Raw genomic sequence first — 7,647 nt, forward strand, 5'->3', positions numbered from 1 at the left:
CAGGCAAGGACAAAAACTGATCCAAAATTTTGTTTCAGTTACAAGTTTGTTTGATTACTACATCACATACATGAAATAATGCTACTTTCAAATGGAAAAAATACAGTTAAACGAGGAACCACTTTGAAAAAAAATTGATAGATTAAATTAACAGGCAAGAATAGCCAATGCTGAAAATGGTTTCAATGATACTGTGGAAACTTAAGGTGATTGATAATGTTTCTGGGGACAGGAGCTATTTTTCCTTCTTTTATTAAACTTCTTACAGTACCTTTGTGAAGAACAGTTTAACAACTGAAGTTTTCTTCCTGTTGCTCACAAGTTAAATTCTCATTGTTTTGACATCATGATTTGGTGGCTTTGAAAATGTTCAAAACCTGTTAAATGAGGAATAAATATCCACAGAATTTTCTGTATGGTCTTCAGTAGTGCAGAACAAGAGAAGATGAAAAGTAAGTCTGATCTGAAATGTCTCAACTGAGATGAGTTAGTTTTTACCTTTGAGAAAATAACTGCCACTAAATATAATTAACAAACCTGCACTTTCTGGTGTAATCAGCAGCAGCGAAGGGTTTAAATACACAGGCCACTGAAAACGAGGAACTGAAGCTAGATGCTAAAGCCTACTGAATTATTTGTATTTTAGTGATTTAAAGACTAACTCTAAACAAAAATACTATCAGGTATAAATGAATTATTATTACAAGCAATTATTCTGTAGCAAGACTATTTTCTAGATCATATTTTTGCCACAACATGTGAATTAAATGAGAAGCAATTAATATGTACAGGATCATAATTAACTTGGTCTGGAGCCAAATGCTACCAGTGTATGTGTGTAAATAAGGAGCGATTATGTTATAAGTCAAAAAAGTGGCTTTTCGGTTCTTGTGATTTAGCAGAGAGAAAAAAAATGATTTACTTCATGTTACTTTAAGACCACGATTTCGATCAAGGGACAGTGGTGATGAAAATGAACCAATTCGGGAACGATTCTTCCGGCTTCATTTTCTGCAGGCTCCTGGAGACCTGACTGTTCAAGAAGGAAAACTCTGCAGAATGGACTGCAAGGCAAGTACCCTGCAAAGGGCAGCAGCAACCTTTTGATAACATCAGCTGACTCAAACCCAAATTCGTTTCTTTTTAAAGTTATTTTACCTATTGGCAGTTTCAGCGACTGTCAGTAGGGTAATTAATCTTACTACTTATGAGTAAGTGGACAATTAAAGCTTGCCTCCCCTCCAATGACAGAGCTTCAGGCAAATCTTCCAGCTCACAGTGAACTGATTTTTAGAAGTCAGCTATGCTGGGGTGTGGGAGGAAGCAGCACCACTTACAAAGACAGTGTGCTTCTCCATTCAAAGTCCTTTTACTACTTGAGTTTCGGTTCCCCATTAAAGTTTCAAACAACATAATCTTGATTTATGACTTTGCCTAATAGAACGAATTAAGGTTTGGATTATTTCTGTTTGCTTTATGCTGATATATTTGGGAGAAGCTATTTGTTTTCAAGCAGTACCCACAGCAAATGGCACAGCTTTCAAAAGTACAAGACTTATTTGCACAGACCAAGCATTAACTAGTGCAGGTGGTGCTGTCACTAGGTTAGACTTAAGCGGAGTGGAATGGAACTTAAGAGTTCAGTAATCAGTCAGCTAACATCTTTTTGTCTGCAAGTTTTCCACAAGAAGTTAATCTAGAAAGGAGTATCTTATTCCACCTGAAGAGCAACCAAAAAACCACAGAAGGTGTCACCCTGCCTTTTGTTTTGCAGTGTATGATTATTTAGCTTCTAGCATACCTAAACACTGATCTTTTTTTTTTCAGTCACACCCCTAAGACACCTTGGAATTCAGGGAGTCGGCCAGAAAGTAAGCAATGAACACAATGTGTAATTCAGGGCAGAATTAGATCTTTAAATCTTGTGGTACACCTGCAGTAGCAAACAGACCCAAACTTCTCTGAAGTAACGAGTCAGGACTCCTCCAGTGCTTCATACGGCTAAGACCATTTCCCGTTATTCTGTGTTTACACTACAGGTTAGTGGATCACCTGACAACTTAATGGAAGACCGATTTGCCCTGATAGCTCTCATAAGATGTTGGTGCGTGAGAATGGTGTGCACTCCTTGATCATAGAACCAGTCACAGCCAGAGATGCTGGAATTTATACATGCATTGCCAGCAGTCGAGCTGGTGAAAATACATCCAGCCTGGCGCTCATTGTTGCAGGTAACATCTTCACGCCAAGCTTCCACACTGAGCACTGTAAGGATAATGTGAAAAAGAAAATCTAAGTGCCATCAAATGACACGGGTGAAGGGCAGGAGGGGAAAGAAAAGGAAGCCTGGCAGTAGCAGAACTACAGTGTCCTTGGAGGCGATACACTGATGTTCTGCTGTGGTGTAAGCTGGCTGGCGTGTAACCTCTGTGCACGCAGTTAAGGGAGGAGGGCTGTTGTCCTGGGGCACAGCTGAGGCCGCAAGCCAGGCTATTTACTTCAATGTTTTTTTTTTTAACAGCGACTCGTGCAGACCCACACCTACCCGTGGGCAGGCTAGTAGGGTACGGTTTGTGTGTTTCACAGCGTATTAGGCTAATGCCATTGCAGCCTCCTGGTAGAGCAGTTCCTTGTGTAATGAAAAGCCCATCCCTTTATGGAATATGAAGGAGCACTGTTTAACAAGCAGCGTGGAGCCAGTTTATCTAGTCTTTGTGCTTCGCATTTCAGCTCTCTGGGGGAAGGGGGGAGGGGAAACCTCAGCTCTGTTTGTGCTCACTTTTCCCCATTAAAATACTGATGTGACTGTTCTCTTCAGATGAACCAGGGTTGGACTTCGTGGTTACTGGAGACACCACTTCAGTTTCCTGCCACTTAAGATTTTTAACTACTGATTTTTAGCATGTTGCTGAAAGAAAGGCTACGTTTTCATAGACTGGTGTCAACGTGACTGCAATCTTTATTTTCACAGCTAAGGAAGTACACAAAGCACCTGTGTTTATCGATTAGCTACAAAACACAGGTGTGACTGAGGGATTCCCAGTGCGACTGGAGTGCTGAACCTCGGGAGAGCCATCTCCTCAGATATTTTGGAAGAAAGAGAATGAGTCACTTGCATACAACGCTGACCAAGTGAGGTTAGACTGACTTGGAATAATCTCCCTATGTATAACTTCAATGACTATTTATCCTGTACCACAAATGAAAACCTAGAAGGTCATGAGAATGCTTTGTGTGAACAGCATCTCATAAACTGTAATGAGTTATTGTAATAATTTATTCAAACTTGCAGCCAGTCTGGTGGTTGAGCCAGAATTAAAATGCTAGTTCTGTTTTCCATCCTTGGACTTAAACCAACTATCTTTGCACTTAGAGAGCAAGTGGAGAAGTATTTTTTCTCTTCCAGAACGAAGACTTAAAGATATTTACTGTTGAAAACTTGGGCTGCTAAGTAAAGCTGTCTGCTTCTCAGCAGAAAACTTGCTTCATAACTCTGCTGTGTAGTTAAGCAACTAAGATTCAATATTTTATATTCTAAGATCTACAAACATGTCTTCAATATTTGAAGGAATGTTTAAAAGCAAACTGATGATATATTGCAAGAAAAGGAACTTGTTACTGATACGATACTGTAATAAATTATTGCTGTCTTTCTGAGTAACTAAGAGTAGTTCAGTACCTCATTCCTCAAGTTTTTTATCCTTTCCCCAAAAAGTCTGTGTAAATTCTAGCCTCCCTACTACTTAAATCAGATTTCCAGATGTCTTAATCTGTAACTGTGAAAGAGAAGTTACTTTATGCATTTTTGCTGCTTACTTTTCAGTACAGGATATTAAACTGTTGATTGTCAAGCATACTCAAGGTTTTCTATTCCGCTTGCTAATTTCAGAGGAAGTTCCATAGTAATTGAAAATCAATTTTTTTTTAATTATATTTTTGTCATCTAGTCAAAAAGACTATAAACAATCTGTAACTAGGACTGGGTCAGTTTATAATGACATTTTAAACCAGTCTACACTGTTTTGCAGTTTAAACAGTAATTTTCTACTTTTCTTTTGTTTAGCATGCACCAGGATAACTATGGCTACATCTGCCTGTTTATTCAAGGGAGTGCCAAGGAGGATGCTGGCTGGTAGGTACACTGTTTCAGCTAAGAATGAGGCTGGGATTGTGTCTTGCACTGCCGGGTTGGATGTTTATAGTAAGTGACTTCCCTTTTCATCATCACACTAATACCCCTAAAGGCAACAGTTCTGTAAGTTTCAGTTTGTTCGCAGAATGGTTTACCATTGGTGTCTCTCTTTTGTTTATAGTTTCTCCCCAATAGTAAAGATCCACATCAAGACAACAAATGCTCTGTCAAAGTACATGTCACCAACTTTCAGATACCTAAAGCAAAACAAACATGAATGCTTTCTGTTTTTGCTTAGTATATTAAATATAGCTAGTTAACATCAGGTAACGGCATGATGACATTATTTTTGTGGATCGTTATTACTGTTGCTGTGCTAGCACTTCCCTAACCTTTTGTATTCGTTTGTACGTTGGTCTGTAATACAGCTGTGACAGCTACCAGAAGTGTAGTAGAAGTTTTTATGGCTTTCTGCTTAATTATTTTCAGTTTGTTCCAAAGCAGCTCCTTAAATAGTGAATGTTTTCTTAAACCAAAATCTCTTGCCGGTCTTCTCATAACAAATTAAGGGGGGTAAGGAGTGGGGTAAGGGGAGAGATGGGAATGATAAAGGATGGTTTCTGGAGGGGTGGGAGTAGTGCGACTTGTGAGTTAGACTTGTACGCTGAGTAACGCTGAGCCAAAGGGTGGCGATGGCAATCAGACTATTTCCTTTCATATACAAAAAATTACAGTCACAGGCCTGTTCAAGGGTTATGTGAGTGCATGAAAACAACCCGCTTGCTGTTGCCCTTCTCAGTGACACATGGAAAGGTAGAAAGCAATGCCAAAAAGGCAAAGTAATGAACACAGACACTGTTGTTTTTCCTTACACATTTGAAGGTGAAACTAGATGCTGAGGAGAAAAACGCAAAACACTGAGAAATGAAACAAACTTAGCATTGATATAATGGTTTTCCACTGCTCAGAAATTACTATTGCCTTTACAAAGGGTTGATTGTGCGTCTGGCCATGCTTTGTTGCCTTGCTCAAGATGGCTAACATTGTTTTCTTCCTTTTTAATCTGTAGCTCAGTGACAACAACCACCTCAGACAACCAAGCCAAAGAAGGTGGGGCCTTCAGCCAGCTGATACGCTGCACTTTGTGACCAAGGACTAGACATCAAAGCAGCTTTCCAGCCTGAAGCAAATCCAGTCTGCCTGACAATGCAGTCTGGCTTGGTAGCGAGTGATGATCTGTAGATTCAACTGCTGCTTCCATCGTTTTCTTTCAAAGCAGAAACACTGAAAGCCATTGCCTTGACCAATGATACTCCAATGTCACTTTATGCAAAGGCAGACACCTTCAAGTACAAAAGATAAACAACAAACACAATAACCATATATTCCTTATTCATTATACCACATTAAAAGAATAGGTAGATTATTAACAGAAATGTACACACTGCACAACAAATCACATTCACCAGTTCCTTATACCTAAGTTGCTTCAGCCCTTACGAACAGCCCTCTTCATAAAGGCCAAGATACATCAGAGAGACAGATTTTTCGGGAGAGAGCACTGTTTATCACTACATGCCTTCATAAGCAGTAGGTAGATGCTACACAACCTTAATGGTGCAAGATGTTTTACTTGAGGCCGTTAGATCGCAAAGAAAATTAGAATGTATTGTTATCTATACTTCTGAAGTGGCAACGCATTCTGATAGCTGCAGTGAACAAGTGCAGTACTGTAAGAATAAAACAGGAAGGGACAAGGAAGAGAAACGTAAGCAAATGCTGTATCTCTGCAAAGTGCCTTCTATTCTACAATGAAAAATATCTTGCTTTATATGCTGTTAGTATGGACAACTCTATACAGCAACATCAACACGGTAATTTTAAATTCATTTGTATTTTTCCTTTTTGCCATCGACGAGGAGGCTTGCTTACAAACATACAGCAAAGACGGTTTAAGCTTAAGTAATTTAACCTTTTCAGCATAATGAAGAAAAAAAGAGCTGACATGTAATAACAGTCTATTCCAGACTATAAATATTGGTAACTAGACAGGAAAAAAATGCCAACAGTATGAACCACTGCAGTAGGTTACAGTGGGAAGGGTACAGGGCAAGAGGTTGAAATGCTCTATGGATTTCCTGAAGACAGCCTGTAACCTCCTAATGCTCCCATTCAAGAATCTTGAATTCTAAGGTGAGCTGAAAACTAGGAGGTGTACATATGGAACGTCTGACTGCTTAAAGCTTGTGTAGTGTTTATGAGGATTTTAGGAAACATATAGTAATTGAAAAATAGGTTGAGACTGCATTATAAATTTAAATTAAAGTATACACCACAGGTGATAAGCTTGCAGATCTGAGGAGGTAGAAAAAGAAGATTGACGCAAACATCATCAAATTTGTGCCTTTTTTTTTTTTCTTTTTTTCCTTAACATAGCACATGTCTCTGGTAGGTTTTGGGTTTTTTTTTTCTTCTCCTGACTGTAGGCAATGACAGCTCTTTTAAGGGGTAGAGTCCGTGCGGCCGTAGATGAAAAGCCTGAAGGCTACTTTCAGAATGCAAGGCAAATCCACATCAAACTAGACCCCCACCTAAGTCAGACCTGGCTAGGTAGTTTTAAATTAGAACCAAATGGATTTCAGATGAAGGGGAGGGAGGGATGGAAGAATTACTAGGCATGACAAGAAAAAAGAGCATTTGATGGTACCAGCTACAACACTTTGTTATGAAAAGAAATCACTGTATTCCTTATATGAAGCACGTATATGGTATCTTTCATTATTTATAATGAAAGTGTGGCAATCTTTTATCTTGGTTCAGTTATTCAGAAGTCCTGTACTTAGGTTGATTTTTTTATTTTGTAATTGTGTACACCATACATTGCATTACTGCTATACATGTATTGCTTTGTAAGTACACAAAGTTTGTTTTGTTTTTTTTAGTGACTAATAAACTTAAGGTAGTACTATTCTGGTGCAGGATGTGACCAGGTATGCAGATTGTTAATCTAGATTAATGTCATAGTCTGTCATCTGGGAATAATCTGATTCTATCCTAAAAGTATGTCATATCATTTGCCAAATTTTTCTTGACTGTGACATGCTAATTTACTTTTTTGTTTAGCTTCACTAACATTATTTTGCCACCTTTTAATTGTATTTATAAAAAAATGTATTATCATTACTTGGGATTGTTGTGCTGACATAATGGGGGTTTAACATCAATAAATATTACACAAATAGAAAGTTTTCCTTCTGGTAAAGACTTGACTGTTTCTGTACAAGCATGCAAGTGTAAGATGTAGAAATTTTAAGTATTATGAATACAGATGAAATGAGGGCTATATGCAGTATCTAGAAATGACTACAATTTATCAGAATATTCTGCTTCTGACCCAGAATCTCATTCAAACAAAACAGAGGAACATGGCCCGTAAGTTCTGAGAAACTTCTGCCAAATAAAAGTACTTGAAGATGCTTTTTTAAAAAAGGTTAGAAAATATGCAGGTCTATTTT

The 7,647-nt window shown here is 38.4% G+C and overlaps 1 pseudogene; it reads left to right on the forward strand.

The window, feature by feature from the left end:
* Nucleotides 1–2,056: 2,056 nt before the first annotated feature.
* LOC130143957 (palladin-like) lies at nt 2,057–7,387 on the forward strand (annotated as a pseudogene).
* The last annotated feature ends 260 nt before the right edge of the window (nt 7,388–7,647 follow it).

Source organism: Falco biarmicus, chromosome 1 (genome assembly GCF_023638135.1).
Source record: "Falco biarmicus isolate bFalBia1 chromosome 1, bFalBia1.pri, whole genome shotgun sequence".
Taxonomy (NCBI): Eukaryota; Metazoa; Chordata; class Aves; order Falconiformes; family Falconidae; genus Falco; species Falco biarmicus.